The sequence below is a fragment of the Carcharhinus amblyrhynchos genome, chromosome 19 (assembly GCF_965287045.1).
Source record: "Carcharhinus amblyrhynchos chromosome 19, sCarAmb.v2.hapA, whole genome shotgun sequence".
In the NCBI taxonomy this organism is placed as follows: Eukaryota; Metazoa; Chordata; class Chondrichthyes; order Carcharhiniformes; family Carcharhinidae; genus Carcharhinus; species Carcharhinus amblyrhynchos.
The window spans coordinates 7,532,947-7,556,610 of record NC_137342.1 but is presented as its reverse complement, the minus strand read 5'-3'; the positions used below and the strand labels follow the sequence as shown (position 1 = coordinate 7,556,610).

The 23,664-nt window shown below is 45.5% G+C and overlaps 1 protein-coding gene across 1 annotated transcript in view; it reads right to left on the bottom strand.

Moving 5' to 3' along the window:
• LOC145355588 (ATP-binding cassette sub-family C member 9-like) overlaps positions 1 to 23,664 on the bottom strand; it is a 197,995-nt gene that overhangs the window by 142,842 nt on the left and 31,489 nt on the right. The gene's annotated exons all lie outside the window — the stretch shown is intronic.

The following is a 23,664-nucleotide window of genomic DNA, read 5'->3' as shown; positions in this document are numbered from 1 at the left end:
CCAGGATAACTTGATGCCTGTGTTGATATGCACAACCTTCTTGGTGACCCTCTCTACTTGGATCCAGCAGTTTGCGATGTTGATGATAATTGTGATGTAGAGATGACTGCATCTCTACGTGTCCAGGACAAGAGCAGCAAATACATGAGATCACCACCACCTGCAGGTTCACCTACAAGCCACTCACCATCCTGATTTGGAAATAAGTTACCGTTCCTTCAGTTGCTGGGGTCAAAATCCTGGAACTCCCTCCCTAACGTCATTGTGGGTCAACCCACAGCACGTGGACTGCAGCGATTTCAAAAAAGGTAGCTCACCACCACTTTCTCCAGGGCAAGCAGGGATGGACAATAAACACTGGCCGGCCAGTAAAACCACTGTCTCGCGAATGAATTTAAAAAAATCCACATGAGGATGTGGTCTATTAATATCTTTGACCTGATTTGATTTATTCTTGTCGCATGTATTAGCATAGTGAAAAGTATCATTTCTTGCGTGCTATACAAAGCATACTGTTCATAGAGAAGGAAAGTCCAAAATGTAGTGTTGCAGTCAAGGTGTAGAGAAAGATCAACTCAATGTGTGATAGGTCTGTCCTAAAACCAATTTTAATTATCTCAACCCATGTCCTTTTCTCCATTACATCCATTTCATTTAAAGTAATATTCCAGTTGAATTGTTTTCTCAACCTTGACAACATTGCATACCTTCCTTTCTCCTCCATATTATAGAATTGAAGAATCCCTGCAGTGCAGAAGGAGGCCATTTGGCCCATCAAGCCTTCCAGCACCAGAATATCTGTTCTGGGTGACTGGAACTAAACACTACTCAAGATGCAGTCTGACCAGAGCCCTGGACATTCTGTATATACCTCCCATTCCACTGGCTTAATCAATGTATAGCAAGGAAGGAGTTAAGGTATTTGCTAGTCAACTCAGCAATCTTCATACTGAGAGAATGTAAAGATGCAGCTGCACTACAACAAGCTGACCTTTGAGTGATAACTTGATTTAATGTTTTCCAAGCCTGTGTTTATACCAAGTCTGATGTAAGGTTGTTTATGCCACACTTTTAAAGGGGGGCTTTGACCTGGGTACATTAGACTTCACTTTGGATTGGGATCCCAAATAGTGCCAGCACCACTCAAACTCCAGACCAGCCGTCATTCCTGGGGTCCCTGACAGGTATGAAGACTCATTGCTTGTATTTCTCTTGTATTATTTCTTTCTCAATGAAGCATTATAATAGTTAGTCTGTCTCCTCCTACTTAACATTGTCCTGGGTCATAAAAGAACAAAACACAGCAGCCAACCTGCAGAATATACCTGATTGCTGCTCTGTATTGCTTAGATCAGTACCAAAACAACTCAATCCCTTTTCAGTCAGGTAACACAACATCAGACAGCTCTCCCACCTTGTAGTAATATAGTATCATCATTGGGAATTGCAAAGGGAGGATTTGGGTGGCACAATAGTTAGCACTGCTTCCTCAGTGCCAGGGAGCAAGGTTCAATCCTGGCCTCGGTCACTGTGCGGAGCTTGCACATTCTCCCTGTGTCTGTATGGGTTTCCTCCCACAGTCCAAAGATGTGCAAGTTAGGTTGATTGGCCATGCTAAATTGGCCCTCATGTCATGGTGATTAGGGTAAATGTGGGATTACAGGGATAGGGCCTGGGTGGGATTGTGGTTGGTACAGATTCAATGGGCTGAATGTTCTGTATATGATTCTGATGGTGAATTCCAGGAGAAATCTCTTGTGCATTTTGACCAGGTGTGCACTCATTTTGCATACTGGGGATGAAAGTGGGTATAATATATAGGGATATGGGGGTAGGGCCTGGGTGGGATTGTGGTCAGTGCAGGCTGAAGGGCCTCTTTTTGCACTGTAGGGTTCTATGATTCTATGAAACTCTCTGCAGGCCTTATGCACTTGGCATGCTGATGATGAAAGATACATTGATGTCTGAAATTGCAGGCAACTTCTAGATGATAATTTAAATCCTGCAGCAGCATGTTGGGGGTGGGGGGTGGTGAGGAAGAAAGATTAGAAACTTGCTTCTCTTTTAAAAGGGTGAAATCAGCAGCTCAGCCCATGAAGCTGTATTACAAAGCAGGATCTGTCGCAATGCTGCATGGTCCACTCAGTCTGTGGTTCCTTAACTAGACAGGGGAAAATGAAACATGAGCTTTACCAAGCAACCACAAAGAATAATTTCAAGAGGGGACAGAATATCTGTAATTTGCAATCATCTTATCTGAGTGAAGCAGATGTTCAACTTATTGTTTGCAATGACTTTAAATAAAGATGAAAAGAACATTTCCAAAGATCCATCTGACAAAAGTCATCACAAATCCATTTTGAGAAGTTTCATTTCAAAGGCTTTATAGAATAAATATATTTCTGGCTGCATTCTACATTCCCACTGAATCAAAGCATCACAAGCATTGCCTCACTGCTCCATTAATTCTGAATTTTCAGTTGACCTAATCCCCATTAAAGCAAGAACTGATATTGTTAGAGAGTTATAGCATAGAACAGACAATTTGGTTTCTCTCAAGCCTCCTCCTACCCCTTTTCATCAAACCTTATCACCATATCCTTTAATTCCTGATACATTCATGTAGTTACCCAGGTTCCTCTTAAAGGTAACTATACTATTAACCTCAACCCTTGAATAGGGCCTAGTGGTATTATCACTAGGCTATTATATCAAAACTCAGCTAACGTGCTGGCGACCCTCAGTACAAATCCTGCCATGGCAGTTGGTGGAATTGGAATTCAATAAAAAAATTTGGAATTGCAAGTCTACAGATGACAATGAAATTGTCAATTGTTGGAACAACCCATCTGGTTCACTAATGTCCTTTTAGGGAAAGAAATCTGGCCTACATGTGACTCCAGCACCACAGCAATGTGGTTGACTCTCAATTGCCCTCTGAAATGGCCTAGCCAAAGGCAACTACAGATGGGCAATAAGTGCTGGTCAGCCAGCAACGTCCATATCCGCAATACACTCTTAGTAAAGAGATTTCTCCTAAATTCTCAATCAGGTTTATTAATGACTATCTTTATATTTGCGTCCTCTAATTTCGGATTCCTGTATCCAGTAAGAACATGTTCTCTACATCTACCCTTCCAAACCACTGTATAATTGAAGAACTCTGTCAGGCCATCCTAAGCCTCCGCTTTGTAAGAAAGAAGAGTCCCAGAGAATTCACCCTCTCCACTCTCTCAGCTCTGGTGTCAATTCTTGTGAATCCTTTTTGCACTTTTTTTCAGTGCCCTTACATCTATTTATAATTTGGACACTGGAACTGTTCACAGTACTCCAAGTATAGTAGTAATTTTAAGAGGGGACAGAACATCTGTAATTTGCTATCTTTTTATCTAAACGAAGCAGATGTTTAATTTATTGTTTGCAATGGCTTTAAATAAAGATAAGACCATAAGACATAGGAGCAGAATTAGGCCACTCGACCCATTGAGTCTGATCCACCATTCAATCATGACTGATTTTTTTTTTTATTCCCATTCTCCTGTCTTTCCCCATAACCCCTGATCTCCTCCTTACTCAAGAACCTATCTTTCTCTGTCTTAAAGACGCTCAGTGACCTGGCCTCTGCAGATGAGTGAGTTTCCGAAGATGCGTCTCACAAAAGACATCACGAGATTCGATTCGAGTGAATTCTCTGCTTTCCAATTCTATATGTGGAACTTTCCAGGTTGGGTCACAACCCTGACACCAAAGTAATTCCAGGTCTGGGAGTGACCGTAGCACACGTGGGATGTGGGCCAGAATTCGCCGACTGTGGCTGGGATTCTCCAGTCCCGCTGCAGTGTGAGACCAGAGAATTCCAGCTATGATCTTCCAGGGGGTTGCCGAATAAGAAGTCGTAAGATTATAGAATCTGCAGTGCAAAAGGAGGCCATTTGGTCCATCCAGCCTGCACTGACTACAATCCCACCCAGGTCCTACCCCGTAACCCACGTACTTACCCTCGTAATCGTCCTGACGCTGTGGTGCAATTTAACATGGCCAAACAACCTAGCCTGCGCATCTTTGCAGTGTGGGAGGAAGCCGGAGCACCCAGAGGAAACCTACCCAGACGTGGGGAGAACATGCAAACTCTGCACAAACAGTGACTGAAGGCCGGAATTCAGCATAGGCCCCTGGCGCCATGAGGCAGCAGTGCTAACTACTGTACCACCGTGCCGCCCATCCTGGGAATTCACCTCCTTGGAGCTACAACCAATTCCAACCTCGCCTTCATCTGTATTGAAACCCATTTTCCAGTCCCAGGCCCACTCTTGCAGACATACTAAGATTTTGCCTGTGTTTTGTCGCTGTAACTCCGTCCCCCAATTTCACTGTCCGCAAAGTGACATTGTATCCCCGACCGATGCCCAAGTACAAATCGTTAATGTAGTTTGTGCACAACTGTGGTTCCAGTACCAATCCCTGTGGGAAGGCCACCTTTGGCTATTAGGAGTAGCCACCCTCAATCTCGACATGCTTGTTTCTGTTTTGTAGTCAGCTTCCTTTCCAACCTCCTATCTGCCCCTGAGACTACAAAATCTGACCTTGGTCACAGGTCTACCTTATCGCAAGCGTCGCAATGATACAGTGCAGCTCATGGCCTCAGCATATCCTAAAGTACTTCAGAGCTGATGAAAGTACTTACAAAGTATAGCCACTTTTAGGACATGCAGAAAATTATTCCCGAAAACGTCAAAATCCCAAAAACAGCAATGAAACAATGACCATAAAATCTGTTTCAGTGATTTCAGGACACCAGGGAAAACTCCCCCCCTGCCCCCCCCCCCCCCCCCCTCCTCCCCTTCATAGAAAGAGTGCCATGGGTCTTTTCTCACTGGCTGATAAGGCAAATGAAGCCCCAGTTTGACATCTGACTCAAACGATGGTGATTCCCTCCATACTCTAGTCCAGCACTCGCTCAGTGCTGAAGAGTAATGATGGCCAAGAATATGTACTCAAGTCTCTGTCGTGACGCAGGCCAGGACTTTCCTGCCCTACCCACCACAGTTAGCACTGTTGCCTCACAGTGCCAGGTACCTGGGTTCAATTCCGGCCTTGGATGGCTGTCTCTGTGCACATCCTCCACGTGTCTGCATGGGTTTCCTACTGGTGCTCTGGTTTCCTCCCACACTCCAGAGGTGTGCGGGTCAGATGAATTGGCCACGCTAAACTTCTAACACCACTGGCAAATCAACCTGAAATGTTCACCCTCTTCCTCTCCACAGAAGCTGCCTGATCTACTGAATAGTTCCAACATTCTCTGATTTTATTTCACATTTCCAACATCCACATTATTTTGCTTTTGGGCAAGGACATATCTTCTCACTCTTTTATCATCTGGATACTTCAGCTAGATCAAAGAGATGGTGGTGGGAGATATTCAGTCTTTGAAAATAATCATCAATGCCTACTGCCTGTGTGTGAACTAGGGGCTCTAATATACTCTACACAAAGTGCTTCTGACCACTTTCGGAAGAGCCTAGAACATTACAGCGCAGTACAGGCCCTTCGGCCCTCAATGTTGCGCCAACCAGTGGAACCAATCTAATGACCCTCTAACCTAAATAGAACAAAGCTTAAGTTATGGGCCATTGGGATGACTGCCCGTGAAATGCATCTAACCTTCTAGCTATGAGAGAATATTCTGTTGTGATTATGCCTTCAAAAAAAAAATCTGGAATTAAGAATCTAACAATGACCATGAAACCATTGTCAATTGTTGTAAAAACCCATCTAGTTTACTAATATCCTTTAGGGAAGGAAATCTGCTGTCCTTACCTGGTCTGGCCTACACGTGACTCCAGACTCTCAGCAATGTGGTTGACTCCCAGCTGCCCTCCAAGGGCAACCAGGTTTGGGCAATAAATGATGGCCAGCCAGCAATATCCATGTCCCAGGAATGAATGAAAAAAAGACAGAATGTTACGTATTTGTGTATTATCCACATAAAAACAGGACTTTTTTTTTAAACAGCCAATATGCAGCTCATGGAATACAAGACAGAAATAGCTCAGGACATACTGCAGGAAGGATCCATATATCTGTCACAATCAACTTTCAATGATCGTCTTTGAACAACAATTCCACAAACAAACAACGCAGAACAGGATAAGAGGTTAGTAGGCGAGTTGGTAGACGCATTCAGTCTTGACAAATTATAAATGAGATCCCCTGTGGGAAACGCAGAGCCGGAATAGCTACAACCAGCACCTCTATCTCGCGGCCAAGTGTGTTTGTGCCACAGGTCTAACGCTGATTGGCACAGGTATGCTCCAACACGCATTGGAGCAGGAGTAGGCCACACAGCCCCTCAAACCTGCTCTGCCATTCAGCAAGGTTGTGCCAGATCTGACCTCAATTTCACACTCCATGTTGTTGGACATTCAATTAGAATGCTTAACACTCAAGAAGCTGGTTTGTAACAAGATTTGTTTAATTCATGCAATCCTGCATCTGAAAACATATGAATAAGCAGGAAGAAATTTCTTATCTGGTAGAAAACTGAAGCGTGCTATTACATTTGAACCAGTAATTAAAACTTTGATCAGAATCATACGTGGATAAGTGGCTATTGATATATGATGTACATTAAAGTAAGGCGCAAATTCATGACGTGGTTGTGAAACACAAGCAGTTTTAATATTTCCTTCTATGATTTTAGATAGGTTCTTGATTGCCAAGGGGGTGAATGATTATTGTGGCGGGAATGTGAGGTTGGAGTTACAATCAGATCAACCACAATCTTTGTTGAACGGTGGAGCAGGCTAAAGGGGACAAGTGGCCCATCCCCGCTCCTAATTCATATGTTGGCATTATATCCTCGAGTCTCTGCAATAGGATTTAGACACACAACCTTCTGACTCAGAGGTGAGTGTTAGCAGCTCCGCCTAAGCTGACACCTTAATTACTCTTTTCCCCTTATTTAGCTTGTAAATGTAATTTACTGCCTTGACTGTCTACGTTTTTGTTAAAAATCAACAAGCAAAACCTCATTCAAAATATATATGGGAGCAATTTGTCAAATTGTTTGACAATCTGGCTCAGTAGCTGCAGGCTTTGAATTTTAAAAACAAGCAGTAATTTCGCTGCTGTTAACTAACTGGTACGCAAGACTCCAAAACTGATCTGTGGCCAAGAACTGATGAGGGAGTGGAGTTTACTGTGGGGTTTGAGATCAGATCTCTTCTGTAACATGTTAACAATAACAATAAGTGACAGCTCCAGCAACACGCAAGAAGCTTGGCACCATCCAGGTCAAAACAGCCTGCTTGACTGGCACCCCATACACAAACATTCACTCCCTCCAGCACCAACGCACAGTGGCAGTCCTGTGTACCATCTGCAGGAAACACTGGGGAAACTCACCAAGACTCCATAGACAGGACCTTCCAGGTTCAAAAATGCACAGCTTAGGTGGATGGGCCATGCCAAATTGTCCCAAGATGTGCCGGTTAGGTGGATTAGTGGGGTAAATATGTGGGGTTACTGGGATAGGGCAGGGGCAAGAGCCTAGGTAAGATACTCTGTCGGAGAGTTGGTGTAGGCATGATGGGCCAAATGGCCACCTTCTGCGCTATAGGAATTCTATGATTCTCAGCCCGTGACTGTTACCATCTTGGAGGACAAAGGCAGCAGATACATGGAGAACATCACCACCTGGAAGTCCCCCTCTGAGTCACTCACCATCTGGACTTGAAAGTATATCGCCATTCCTTCAACGTTGCTGGATCAAAATCCTGAAGCTACCTCTCTAACAGCACTGCGGGTGTACTTACTCCACATGGATAATCTAGTGGAATTATCACAAGGCTATTTATCCAGAAACTCAACTAATTCTCTGGGGACCTAGGCTTGAATTCTGCCACGGTAGATGGTAGAATTTGAATTCAATATTAAAAAAAAAAATCTGGAATTATGAATCTACTCGTGACCATGACACCATTGTCGATTGTCAGGAAAAACCCATCTGGTTCACTAATGTCTCCTTTAGGGCAGGAAATCTGTCATCCTCACTGACCTGACCTATATGTAACCACAGAGCTACAGCAATGTGGGTGACTCTCAACTGCCCTTGGGTGGGATGGGCAATAAATGCTGGCCAGCCAACGATGCCCATGTCTAATGAATGAATAAAGAAAAATTTATTTCTTTTATAAGAAAATGGATGCCTGATAGCAGAAAACGTGTATGGGCTGCATCGAAATAGGCGAGTATCTCACCCACATTTTTTTCTGAAGAAGGCTACTTACAAAAAAAAATTGAAATGACTGACGGACATCCAATTACACTTTCTGGTGCAAATGGACTGCGTGTGGGTTTGTCTGTAGCATTGTGTGACCTAACCCAGTGTGTTAAAGGACTCAAAAAGAGGAGATTTCCAAAGAAACAGCTGAAGATGGGTGACAGTGGTTAGCACTGCAGCCTCGCAGCGCCAGGGACCCAGGGTTCGATTCCAGCTTGGGTCACTGTCTGTGTGGAGTTTGCAGGTACTCCCCATGTCTGCGTGGGTTTCCTCCGGGTGTCCTAGCTTTAAAGTTTTTTTTAATTATTAGTCACAAGTAAGGCTTACATTAACACTGCAATGAAGTTACTATGAAATTCCCCCAGTCGCCACACTCCAACACCTGTTCTGGTCAATGCACCCTAACCAGCACGTCTGTGGGAGGAAACTGGAGTACCTGGAGAAAACCCATGCAGACACAGGGAGAACGTGCAAATTCCACACATAGTGACACAAGATGAATTCTAACCTTGGCACTGTGAGGCAGCAGTACTAACCACTGTGCCACCATGCCTTCTCCCACAGTCCAAAGATGTGCAGGTTAGGTGGGTTGGCCATGCTAAATTGCCACTTGCTGTAAAGGGCATTGTCAGAACAAATACGTGAGGTAACAGGGACAGGGCCTGGGTGGGGCTATTGTTGGTGCAGACTCAATGGGCCAAATGGCCTCCTTCTGCACTGTAGGGATTCTATGATTCAAAGAAATGTTAAAGTTTTGACTGAAGCACCAGGAAGAGCAGTGAACATTCTTCCATGGTCCACTGAACCCTAAAACCACCCTTTTCCCGCCCCCCCCACTCCCCTCACCCCCCCCTAGTTCTGGTTGAGCATGAGAGTTGTCTGATATAGTCAATGAGCAGCTGTTGAATGTCGACTACCTTCAGTTTACTGAAATCCTATAGATTAGGCTGGAAAATATTTCAACTTGAAGTTTTTTAATTTCAAGTGAAATTTTAGAATTGCTGCCGGAACGTCAGTAGCAGGAATGTGTACTGTGTTTGAGAGTGTGACTTGTATCCGTCAGCAATACGATGGGGATGTCCTCACTTCAACCACATTTGTCCTGAAGCATATATACCCTTGGATGATCTATGGTAAAACTTTCTGCTGAGGGAAGGAGACCTGAGAATGATAGATTTCTACAGCTCAGAAGGAGGCCATTCTGTCCATTGTGCCTGTGCTGGCTCCTTGAAACATTGCACAATTAGCCCCATTTCTATGTTTGTTCTCCAATGCCTAGAAAGAGGAAGAGAGAGAAGAAATGAGAGAGGAATGGAGAAACTGAGAGACAACGTGTGTGTGTGAGTGAGGGATGGAATGAGAGAGTGAGATAATGAGAGATAGAGTGTATGTTAGAGAGAATAGGGGGAATAATTTTACCTTTCTGCTTGCAAAGATCCGTTGATCTTGGGCGGGATTTTCCAGCTTTGGAGCAAGGGGGCTGGAAAATCCCATCCAGTGTGCGCATGAGTGAGAGAGAGAAAATGGGAAGGATCTTACTGCCTTGCTTGAGCAAGATTGGAAATTCCACCTGAGGTCAATGGGTATTTCCATTGTCCGCCCCTAGCCCGCTTTGATTCCATTGCAGGCAGGGCATTAGGATTCCGGCAAGTTATGTAAAAGAGGGAGTGAGAGAGAGAGAGAGAGTGTTTGTGAAAGAGAATGAGAGAGATAGGGTGGGATTCTCCGGCCGCACTCGCCACAAAACTGGTAAATTCCACCCGAGATCAATGGACCTTTGCCCACTGCAATTTCTGCTGTGGGCGGGACATCCCACCCCACAGAATTCTAGAATTCCCCCCCCCTAGTGTGTGTGTATGAGGGAGGGAATGAGATAGAGAGAGTGTGAGTGACAGAGAGAAAGGGCCAATAATCCTCATGACTGTCACTTGCATCAGGACCAACAACAGGAGAAGCAACAACTTCTTAAACACACAGCTTTCCTCACCCAATGTCACCCTGAGCCAGGGTAGGGTGAAGAGAGTACTCATTAAAGAGTAGGGGGGGGGGGTGCTTTAAGAGGGCCATCAGCTAGATGGGACCCTCGCATTTAGCCATGTTAAAGGTTGAGGAGAGGACAATAATGTGAGAGAGAGAGACCCTTAGTGCTTTAAACTCTGCTTTCCCATCGATCTTCCTGTACTGGTGAAGTGAAAGGAATCAGCTGGGGGGTCTCACCATGATTTTCAGTTTCCTGTTGTGAAAGAAGACAAACAAGGAAAGAAATAAGGAGGAAGGGGAGGAGGATCAGAGGAAGGACTGTGGGTAACAGCAAAAGGATCAACTCAGTGCAGGCAAGTCTCTCAGGGAGAGAGTACACACACGATGAACAAAGATGTGCGGGTTAGTTTGATTGGCCATGCTAAAATTGCCCCTTAGTGTCCTAAGATGCTTAGGTTAGAGGGATTAGTGGGTAATAATATGTGGGGGTAGGGCCTGGATGGGATTGTGGTTGGTGCGGCCTCGATGGGCCGAAGGGCCTCTTTGCGTCCTGTAGGGTTCTATGATTCCATGATCTATATTTTGCCTGGGACCTATCTAATTCACTCCCATTAGAAAGCATGGTAACCATTTGCAATTTTACTCCGGTGAAAATTTGTGGGAAAGCAACCTCCACAAACGATGAGACTTCACTATAACTGCTGCGCACTGAGAGAAAGATTAAAAAATAGGAGCAGGAAGAGGCCATTTGGCCCTTTGAGTCTGCTCCACTATTCATTATAATCATGGCCGATCACCCAACTCAGTAGGCTGATCCCCACGTTCCTCCCCATATCCTTCCTTTCTGTTGAGATAAAGGGGATCAATCAGAGCAACTGAGACACTCAATCAGGGATGAGCTTGGTGTCTGATTTTGTCAGCTGAGGTTGGCTATGGCCAATTCTGTTTTCCTGCTGCACTGGGAATACTCTTCCCCTGGCGTTCCCCAATGCTGGTGTTTTAATTGGACAGAGTTGGGATATTTGTCCATTGTAGCAGTTATCAAATTTCACCAGGCATCGCTCTGTGTACGCAGATTCTTTCCTGAGCCTCCGCCCGGGGTGACTCAACCAGCCGCTGTTTTACGGCATTGACTCACAAATTTGCATCACTGTCCCCTGGGGACATCAGTATTCCAGAATCCCTCTGACTGACACACAGTCTCAGGCCAGGGTCTTATAGAGACGTATAAGATAATGAAGGGGGTAGATAGGGTAGAGGTAGAGAGATTCTTCCCGCTTAGAAAGGAAACCAGAACTCGAGGGCACAGCCTCAAAATAAGGGGTGCGGTGGGGGACAGTTTAGAACGGAGTTGAGGAGGAACTTCCTCTCTCAGAGGGTGGTGAATCTCAGGAATTCTCTGCCCGTTGAAGTGGTGGAGGCTGCCTCGTTGAATATGTTTAAGTCATGGGTAGATAGATTTCTGATAGGCAAGGGAATTAAGGGTTATGGGGAGTAGGCAGGTAAGTGGAACTGATCCACTTCAGATCAGCCATGATCTTATTGAATGGCGGGGCAGGCTCAAGGGACTAGATGGCCCACTCCTGCTCCTATTTCTTATGTTCTGAGTTATCTTAGATATCTCTCTCTCTCTCTCACACACGTACAAATATTCTCTCTCTCTCTCACACACACACTCACACACACACACACACACACACACACACACACTCTCTCCCATCTCTCTCTCTCTCTCACACACACTCTCCTTCTTACACTCTGTATCACTCTCATTCTCTCCTAGTTTCTAGTGGTTCTCAGGCCCTAGGTGGGGTCCAGGGGTTGTGTGTGTGTGTGCACGTTCAGGGAAAGGTGTCTCAAATCCAGTGTGGCAACTGTTTTGGTTTTAGTTAAACCCCTTCTTTTCAAAGGGTCACCTGGACTCAAAATATCAGCTCTTTTCTCTCCTTACTTGAGAAACAGAGTTACAGAGAAAGGTTAAATAGGTTCGGACTTTATTGCCTGGAGCGTAGAAGAATGAGGGGAGATTTGATAGAGGTGTATAGAATTATGATGGGTATAGATAGAGTGAATGCAAGCAGGCTTTTTCCACTGAGGCTAGGGGAGAAAAAAGCTAGAGAACATGGGTTAAGGGTGAAGGGGGAAAAAGTTTAAAGGGAAATTTGGTTGGGTGGGGGGGGCTTCTTCACAGAGAGTGGTGGGAGCGTGAAATGAGCTGCCAGATGAAGTGGTAAATGTGGGCTCACTTTTAACATTTAAGAAAAACTTGGACAGGTACATGGATGAGAGGAATGTAGAGGGATACAGTCCAGGTGCAGGTCAGTGGGACTAGGCAGAAAAATGGTTCAGCACAGCCAAGAAGGGCCAAAAGGTTGGATTTGGACATAGCTCAGCACAACATTGAGGGCTGAAGGGCCTTTACTGTGCTTTACTGTTCTATGTTCTATATTCTAAAAGGCCTGTTTTCTGTGCTGTAATGTTCTATGGTTCCTACAGATGCTGCCAGACCTGATGAGAATTTCCAGCATTTTCTCTTTTGGTTCCTTATTTTTTCTTATACCATTACTGCTTCTTTTGGCGATTATTTTATCAGTGGTTACTGATTCTCCTGTCAGTTTTCTCCACCTTTATTCAGTCCGAAACACCTCATGATCTTGAACACGTGGATTAAATCACCCCTTAACCTTTTCTGCTCCAAGGAAACCAATCCCAAATTCTCCACACGATTATAACCTCTCATCCCTGTGGAAAAGAAAAATTCATTGAGGAGAGGCTAATTGCTTCAGCAAATATCCCTCAGTCCCTTGATGCACTAGCTATGATCCGCATTTGCAGCATTTAAAATGGATGAAATATAGAAACACAGGAGATAAGAGCAGGAGGAGGCTATTTGGCCCTTCGAGCCTGCTCTGCCATTTATTATGATCTTGGCTGATCATCCAACTCAATAGTCCAATCCTGCTTTATCCCCATAATCTTTAATCCCATTCGCCCCAAGTGCTATATCCAGCCACCTCTTGAATACATTCAATGTTTTGGCATCAACTATTTCTTGCGATAATGAATCCCACAGGCTCACCATTCTTTAGGTGAAGAAATATCTCCCCATCTCCATCTTAAATGGTCTACCCTGAATCCTCAGATGTGACCCCCGGTTCTGGATTGCTCCACCACCGGGAACACCCTTCCTGCATCTACGCTGTCTAGTCCTGTTAGAATTTTATAATTCTCTATGAAATCCCTTCCTCATTCACCTGAACTCCAGTGAAAACAATCCTAATCTACTCAATGTCTCCTCAAATATCAGTCTCAAAAGCCCCAGAATCAGCCTGGTAAACCTTCGCTGCACTCCCTTGAGAGCAAGAACATCCTTCCTCAGAAAAGGAGGCTAAAATTGCACACAATATTCTGGGTACGGCCTCACCAAGACCCTGTATAATTGCAACAACATTGTACTCCTGTACTCAAAACCTCTCACAATGAAGGCCAACATGCCATTTGCTTTCTTTACTGTCTGCTGCACTTGAAATGAGGCAATATCTCTTCCAAACTCTGCACTCCCAAAGTATTTTGTTCTTTTTAAAGTTTGCTGCTTCAGAGCGCAGACATTGAAGTCTCACAGGGGACTGATTTGTGAAGCTGCTCTGTCGACATCTGTACAATGCAAATACTCTCCTGGAAGTAGCAGACGGAACTTGAAATAATGAGGGGAAGTTAAGGTCAGAAGGGACAACCATCACTTAATCCAACTGGCAATTATACTCCCAAAGGCTCCTTTGTATGAGAGGGATATTAATGGAGAAGTAAGTGCAAGGACCTGGCGAGGAAGCAGGCTCAGTTGCAATCTACAAAGGGAATTGGATATTTGTAGGTCAGGGGGAAATAACCGAGGGATTCTTTCAAAGAGGTAACACAGATGCAATGGGGAGGCGATGGCCTAGTGGTATTGTCACTAGACTATTAATCCAGAAACTCAGCTAATGTTCTGGGCACCCGGGTTCAAATCCTGCAGATGATGGAATTTGAATTCAGTTACAAAAAAAACCTGGAATTAAGAATCTACTGATGGCCGTGAAACCATTGTCAGGGGAAACCCATCTGGTTCACTTCCTTAGGGAAGGAAATCTGCCATCCTTACCCGATCTGGCCTACATGTGACTCCAGAGCCTCAGCAATGTAGGCTGACTCTCAAGCTGCTTTCCAAAGGCGACTAGGGATGGGCAATAAATGCTGGCCAGCCACTGACGCCCAAGTCCCACAAATGATTATAAAGCAACTTAGCAAGGCAGCTCGTGAGTCTAGAACCGGGGAGGACAATCCCAGAATGAGGGCAAGGTCATTTTAGACTGAACTGAGGATGAATTTCTCCAGTCAGCAGGTGGTGATTCTTTGTGGAATTCTCTACCCTAATCGCTGAGCATGTTTGAGACAGAAATTGATAGCTTCCGGATACCAGTGACATCAAGGGATACAATGAGCCGAAATGGCTCTGAGGTAGATGAGAATTAGTGATCTGTTTGACAGGTGGTGCAGGTGTGAGATGGGCTGAATGGCCCCCATGCCCTCTTCTACACTGTATCTTTGAAAAACACACCGAGTGCTGTAAACTGTTGTGGTCAATGACTAGTGTACCCTGCATTGCACTGTCTATGTACCTGGAAACTACATGTGTTTTAATATGTGTTAAATTTATATTTCTACCTCATAGTATACAGCACGGAGATAGGCTACTCAGCCCAATTAGTCCAGTCAGGGTTTATGCAACGCTTCTGCATCTAATCCTACCAGCACATCATTCTAATCCAATCTCCCTTCCATATCTAAGTAGCTTTCCTTTAAAATGCATTTATTCCTGTTATTTCCCTAAACAATTCCGTGTGGTAACAGATGCCAAATTCTCACCACTATCTGAAGAATCATAGAATCACAGAGTCCCTACAGTGCAGAAGGAGGTGTGCACCGACCACTGCTGGTTAGGTGCATTGGCCACACAAAATTCTCCCTCAGTGTATCCGAAAAAGTGCCAGAGCACGGCGACTAGATGATTTTTCACAGTAACTTCATTGTAGTGTTAATGTAAGCCTACGTGTGACACTAATAAATACATAAACCCAGGCCCTATCCCTGTGATACCATGTATTTGCCCCTTAGTGTCAGGGTAATGTGCATTGCCAATTCACCAACCTGCACATCTTTGGATTGTGGGAGGAAACCAGAGCACCAGGGGGAAACCCACGCAGATACAGGGAGAACATGTAATCTCCACATAGACAGTGACCCAAGCCGGAATTGAACCCAGGTCCTTGGCGCTGTGAGGCAGCAGCGCTAACCTCTGTGCCTACATGCCACCCTTCATCTAAGTTCCTCTTGAATTCCCTGTTAGATCTATTGATGACAGTCTCCAGTTTTAGACTCACCCACAGGTGGGGCATTTTCTCTCCATTTACCCTATCAACACCTTAGGGATTGGAGTGGACAATTCAGCCCCTCGAGCCTACTTCACTATCCAGTTATATTGTGCCTGATCTGTATCTCAACCCCATGTACCCATCGTTGCTATAATTCCCTTGCTATTCTGTCCTCCATCTTGAAAGTTCTGATTGACCCTCCCTGCCACTCCCCCCCCCCCTCTGCTCAGTAGTTGTTCTGTCTCACTGGATAAAAGTAAAACACTATGTAATGTATAATCATTACTGAAAGAATGGCATGAGATCCCTAAGCAATACCTCCATCTTCCAAGATTTAAGTGCCTAGAGGAGTAGTGGGCAAACCTGGGGGGCACATGCAGCCCAAGTGGGGTCTGAGTGTGCCCCACAAGACATTCTGTTGACCATTGTCCACACGCGAGATTGCCACATTCCGCCGATTTCTGTCTCCGTAGTATTTTTCCTACGATGGATGAAGTGGTTTACACATAAAGCAAGGGTAAGTGGAGTGAGATGAGGTGGTTGGACTATGAAGAGAGACTGAATAGACTGGGTCTGTACTCGTTGGAGTTTAGAAGGATGAGGGGGGATCTTAGAGACGTATAAGATGATGAAGGGGATGGATAGGGTAGAGGTAGAGAGATTCTTCCCACTCAGAAAGGACAGCAGGACTAGAGGGCACAGCCTCAAGATAAGGGGGGGGAGGCAGTTTAGATCAGAGTTGAGGAGGAACTTCTTCTCTCAGAGTGGTGAATCTCTGGAAATCTCTGCCCGTTGAAGTGGTGGAGGCTACCTCGCTAAATATATTTAAGTCACGGGTAGATAGGTTTCTGACAGACAAGGGAATTAAGGGTTATGGGGAGAAAGCGGGAAAGTGGAACTGATCCACTTCAGATCAGCCGTGATCTTATTGAATGGCGGGGCAGGCTCGAAGGGCTAGATGGCTGACTCCTGCTCCTATTTCTATTCTTATGAGATATGTGCTGGTTGCTGTCAACATTGACCGTGAGAGTCATGTTTCCTAAGCATACATATTTCTTTTTTCTTTACCATTTGAAGTTGATGATGATGTTATTAATATATAATCAGCCCAACTAGTCCGGTCAGGGTTTATGCATGATCTTCAATGCTTCTTCATCTATACGACCAACGCATCATTCTATTACAATCTCCCTTCCAGGTCCTTAATAATCCATTTCTGCTATTTGTCCTTGTTTAGGCAAATTAAGCAGTTCCTATAACTCGAATTCTCCAGCTGTTCATGCCCCGCTGCCAATGGGAATTTGGCGCTCAGCCCTCCATTCACACCAGCCACGGGCGAGGTCAGCGAATCGGGCCCGTTACATAACATTCGTCATGTATTCACGGGGCCATGGCCAGTGAACAAGCCCAATTTCAATCTTGCGGCCCACTGAGATGAGGGAAGCCCCCCCCCCCCACCCCGACCCGGCCTAGGTTACCTATCACCAGCCCAGAGTGTTGCTGCTATGACGTACAATTTAGAATGATTGGCTGGGAACTTATTGGTGCTACTTCTGCACCTACGCTTGGACTTAGTTGGGTGTGGCTGAACATGTGCCAAGATGCCCCTCACCTTTCTCTCTCACCTTTTAACCCAAACTCAGAACGAGAGAGGAGTGAGGAAATTCTTGGCTACCGTCTCTTCATTAGTTTTCCGACCTAATCTCCTCGGATTAACAAGGATCCAAAACCAAAGAAAATTACAGCAGAGGAACAGGCCCTTCGGCCCTCCAAACCTGCACCGACCATGCTGTCCAACTTAACTAAAACTCCCTATCCTCCCGGGGACCATATCCCTCTATTCCTATCCCATTTGTTTATTTATTTATTTATTAGTGTCACAAGTAGGCTTACATTAACATTGCAATGAAGTGACTGTAAAAATCCTCTAGTCACCACACTCTGGCGCCTGAGGGAGAATTTAGCATGGTCAATTTCAGACTGTGGGAGAAGCACCCGGGGGAAACCCATGCAGACACAGAGAACGTGCAGACTCCGCACAGGCAGTGGCCCAAGCTGTGAATTGAACCCAGGTCCCTGGCGCTGTGAGGCAGCAGTGCTGACCACGGTGCCACTGAGCTGCCCTAGTCTTGGGGAGCGTGCAGCCAGAAATCCTGCCCAGACTATTTGTCCTACAATTCACTCATGCCCCATTGCCCCAACGATACCATTATCAGCTCATACTTCCAGCAACTTTGTGGGCAAAACATGTTAAACCTTAAACATGCAATTTGAAAGTCAAACCAATGGGATGCACCACAAGATTCCACTCCAGCAATATCTGGCTCTTCCTCTTTAGCCAACTTTCCAAATCCACCATTTCTCCAGGGATAGGGTAGAGAAAATCTATCCAATAAAAATATTAATTGTCTAAATCCATACATATTGAATATTCATTTTAGAATAACATGACAATATTACATTCCTCTTTTTCAAAAAAGTTTAAGAACTGCATGTTCATGTGCATGTGTTCATTAGTTGGCATGGTGGCACAATAGTTAGCAGTGCTGCCAGGGACCTGCGTTCAATTCCTGGCTTGGGTCACTGACTTTGCACATTCTCCTCATGTCTGTGGGGGTTTTCTCCGCGCGCTCCAGTTTCCTCCCACACTCCAAAGATGTGCAAGTTAGGTGAATTGACCGTGCTAAAATTCTCCCCCAGTGTACCCGAATAGGCACTGGAGTGTGGCAACTAGGGGAATTTCACTGTAACTTCATTGCGGTGTTAATGTAAGCCTACTTGTGACAGTAATAAATAAATTTTAATTATGCAGAGGACCGCATCTCTCACTATTCCACTACAATCTGAGCAACAGACCAACCGTTAATCAGCCACATTATGTGATCTGGGAAAATGTTCCAGCATTTGAGTTGAAAAATGCATTAATACCAAATTCTGGGAACCAAAAGACGTAACCAAAACATTTGCACTTTGACAAACTATAATATTAAAGTTAATTCAAGAAATGCTTGATAATTCTGGTGTAAATTAAGTTTGCATAGAAGTGTTGATTGAAATGTAGATAATGTTCTGCCCCTCAGTCATTTACAGTTTGAATTAAATCTATTGTTAGGCTTTTGTAAAATTAATTGCACATACTTGCTTTGCGCTCCCAGATGATTAATTACAACTACTCTGTGACTTCCCACGATATCTAAACTGAACGCAAGTCACTGTATCTGACATTTAGCTAAATATTAAACACAGCTGTGTTTTGTGTGTCACGCAGGCCAACTAATCCTTGTCACACTTCGCAGAGTTTTGCCATTCTATAATAGCCTGTATAACACATGTAGGGTGCTCGCACTGAATTCATATTTGAGTCTGAGAAAGGTTTGACAATTCTGAAATTCCCCCAGATTTGCAGCGTAAAATGTGGTGCAGTGCTGTCGCATGTAATTCACCAGAACAATCACAATTCTTTAGATTTTGGCAGGTTCCCTCTGTGTTGTATTTTTTCATCACATCACAATGTGCAATTATGTCAAATCCGTAAGGAATTTGAGAAGACTGTGGAGATAGTGACAGTGCACACAGAGTCTAGGCAATTATTACTGCCTCTGACACATTGGGTAAGGTTTCAGATCGATGACAACGGATGAATGAACACCGCTTGACAATCACCAGGCAAGACTGTTCCCTCCCTGTTGGTGAACACTTCAATGTCACCGGCATTCGGCTTCTGATCTTCGGGTAAACGTTCTCCAAGGCGGCCTTCACAACACACGACAGCGCAGAGTCGCTGAGCAGAGACTGATAGCCAAGTTCCGCACACATGAAGACGGCATCAACCAAGATCTTGGGTTCATGGAGGTTACTATCTGTAACCTCCGTGCCTTGCCTGGGGTTGCAACATCTCACTTACTGTCCTGTCTGGAGACAATACACATCTCTTTAACCTGTGCTTAATGCTATCTCCACTCACATTGTCTGCATCTTTAAGACCTGAATAGCAGATTAGCTGAAAAGACTCACATTCTAATCAGTATTCTGTAAACTGTGTGCGCCTTTATGTGCCCTGTCTCCGAACAGAACTTTCCGCACACCTGACGAAGGGACAGTGTTTCCGAAAGCTAGTGGATTTACTATCAAATTAACTGGTTGGACTTTAACCTGGTGTTGTGAGGCTTCTTACTGTGTTTACCCCAGTCCAACGCATCTCCACATTATTGCTCATCTTAACGGGGCTTATAAAGTTTAAAGTTTATTTATTAGTGTCACAGGGTGGACATACATTAACACCGCAGTGAAATTGCTGTGAAAATTCCTTCGTCGCCACACTCTGGTGCCTTTTTGGGTACACTGAGGGAGAATTTAGCATGGTAAATGCACCTAACCAGCACGTCTTTAGATCTGTGGGATAAAACCCATGCAAAACACAGATATACTACTGAAACAGCAGAGAAACAGTGAATGTAATAGACATAAAACAGTCACGTTTCAACCAGTTCACCTTTTAAACTTCTGGTTTTTGACATGCTGATGTCACCTTTTGTGCTTCCTTCTGTGTTGTTGAAGAGGGTAATGTGAATCAGTATATACAGCCGGGTTAGCGAACAGCCTGATGGATGTGCCGTTCACCTCTGTGGCAGCTGATCCCACGGTGTGCCCCATACAGCAGGCAAGGGGGCGGGTAGCAGGAGGTAAAAGACTGGGAGGAACTGGACAGGGAGGGCAATTATACAGAGAATGAGGATGCACAGCGTGATGACATCCTTTTGATTTGATTTATTATTGCCGCGTAGAGTCATGTGGCCCGATTTTTACCATTGTGCCGTGCCTGTTTTCAGGCTTGAAAACTTGGTAAAGTCGGGCGTGAGGCCATTAATGCGATGCGTGCCCATGTTCGCTCAGGTGCCCACTTTACCAAGGCCCAAAAATGGCCACCCTCCGATTCGCACCCGAAATGGGCGCGACGGCGATTTAAGTGGATTTGCATTCGTTTCCCCCTTTACCACCACGTTCGCCCGTCTAGATTCGGCGTGGAACAGACATGCTCAGCACATGTTTATTTTGGGCTTCTGAAGAGGTTAAGTTCAGAGCTTTCAATGGCTCTGTGACTCAGATCGGTGGTGGGGGAGGAGAGGGTAGGATGGGGAGGAGGGTCAGATAATTCTCTGGTGAGGGGGGGGAGGGGAAGGAGCAGGTCAGAGGTGTCTCTGGTGTGGGGAGGTGGGAGGAGAGAGGCCAGATCGTTGTCTGGTGGGGTCGGGGACAGGGGTAGGGCGGTGGGAGGGGGAGGGGGAGGCCCGATCAGTCTCTGACTGTGGGGCGGGGGAGGGCAGAGGGAGGCCCGATCATTCTCTGAGCAGGGGAGAGTCCCAATTAGTGGTGATGAGGGGGGAGGGCAGAGGGAGACCCGATCATTCTCAGGGGGGCAGGAGACAGTGTGAGTGGAGATAGCATTAAGCACAGGTTAAAGAGATGTGTATTGTCTCCAGACAGGACAGTAAGTGAGATGTTGCAACCCCAGGCAAGGCATGGAGGTTACAGGTAGTGAGACATGTGGGCGATCAGTGGTGGGGAAGGGGCAGAGGGTCACAATCAGTCTGGGTAGTGGGGGGGGGGGGGCGGGGTGGGGTGGTAGTGGTTGGATAAGGAGGACAGTTATGTTGTGGGGGTGGGGCGATATCTGTGGGGGCAATTGCTCCGGCTTTTTGCTCCCGAGCTGCTTTATCTGCCTTTTGAGGCCAGGAGCGATGTGACAAGGTTTTTCAATTTATTTTTTCACTGCGCATGCGCATTTCAGAGCTCCGATTGGACCAGCAGTGTTTCGGGCACACTAAGCCCCTCCCACAGCACGATTCAAACTCACGATTTTTTTTTTGTTCAGGCTGAGTGCATATGGGGACGCCTGAGAACAGCTTTCCAAATCGGGTCTGAATTGTGCCCAGATTCAGCTCTTCGAATCAAAATGGTAAAATCAGGCCCGTGGAGTCATAGAGGTTTACAGCATGGCAGCAGGCCCTTCGGCCCAACTTGTCCATGCCGCCCTTTTTGAAAAACTCCTGAGCTGGTCTAGCCCCAATTGCCTGAATTTGGCCCATATCCCTCTATATCCATCTCATCCATCTAGCTAGCTAAATGCTTTAGAGAAAATTGTACCTGCCTCTACTACTATTTCTGATACTCACCACTCTCTGTGTGAAAAAATGCCCCACTGGTCACTTTTGTATCTCTACCCCTTCACCTTAAACCTATGCCCTCGCCGCACCTGCGCAAGGATATTTTGGCCTTGGAGGGAGTGCAGAGGAGGTTTACTAGGCTGATACCGGAGTTGAGGGGGTTGAGCTATGAGGAGAGGCTGAATAAACTAGGCTTGTACTCGTTAGAGTTTAGAAGAATGAGGAGAGATCTCATTGAGACGTATAAGATGATGAATGGGATGGATAGGATAAAGGTGGAGAGGCTCTTCCCGCTCAAAAAAGACAGTAGGACTAGGGGGCACAGCCTCAAGATAAAAGGGGGGCGGTTTAGAACGGAGTTGAGGAGGAACTTCTTCACTCAAAGGGTGGTGAATCTCTGGAATTCTCTGCCCATTGACGTGGTGGAGGCTGCCTTGCTGAATATATTTAAGACGTGGGTTGATGGGTTTTTGATAAGAGAGGGGATTAAGGGATATGGGGAGAGGGCGGGAATGTGGAACTGAGCCACGACAGATCAGCCATGATCTTATTGAATGGCGGGGCAGGCTCGAAGGGCTAGATGGCCTACTCCTGCTCCTATTTCTTATGTTCTTATGTTATGTTTTAGACTCCCCTACCTTTTGGGAGAAGATATTGACTATCTAGTTGATCTATGCCCCTCATTGCTTTATGGACCTCTATAAGATCACCCCTCAGCCTTCTACCCTCCAGAGGAAAAAGTCCCAGTCTATCCAGCCTCTCCTTATCACGCAAACCATCAAGTCCCATACAGTGAAAAGTATTGTTTCTTGCACACTGTACAGTCAAAGCATACAGTACATAGAGAAGGAAAGGAGAGAGTGCAGAATGTACTGTTATAGTCGTAGCTAGGGTGTAGAGAAAGATCAACTTAATGCAAGGTAGGTCCATTCAAAAGTCTGACAGCAGCAGGGAAGAAGCTGTTCTTGAGTTGGTTGGTACATAACCTCAGATTTTTGTATCTTCTTCCAAACGGAAGAAGCTGTAAGAGAGAATGTCTGGGTTGCGTGGGGTTCTTGATTATGCTGACTGCTTTGCCGAGACAGCAGGAAGTAGACAGAGTCAATGGATGGGAGGCTGGTTTGCGTGATGGACTGGGCTACATTCACGACCTTTTGTAGTTCCTTGTGGTCTTGGGCAGAGCAGGAGCCCATACCAAGTTGTGATGCAACCAGAAAGAATGCTTTCTATGGTGCTTCTGTAGAAGTTGGACCACACTCCAGGAGGAGACCTCCTTCCTCTTCCTCACATACTTTGACATTAAATCCTGGTTGGCATTGCTAAAGTGAAGGGCTGCCCTGCCCCAAGTGCCAGGCTATTGGCTCCCCTCGACATCTCACTGCCCTGTGGTGAAGTGGAACGCTTTGGGTGACTGCAGTAGGGAACCTAAATGAATTGTCCACATCCAGAAATCACTTGTTATAAACGCAGACCAAGATGGATATTGAGGGAGTGGAGGCCCTTCCCATTAATGGATTTCAGTGACCGGTCACTCGATGGTCACACGGATGCAGTCGATGATATTATACATGTGATGCTGCTGAATCCCAACCCCACTCTCCCTGAAAGGCTGGGTCTGTCATTAACTGGATGTGCCTTATCTCTGGAAGAGTGGCCATCAGTGACTCGTGAGTGGTGTGCTGCAATGTTTGAGATTCCACTAAGACATTGAACCAATCCTTAGAAGGAGGCAGGATCGAAGAACGTCAAAGCCACAGAATGGTCATCCATGCTGTAAGGTGGGATGTTCTTGGTGGTGGGGGAGAGCCCAGGAACTCAGCTGGAAGGTTTT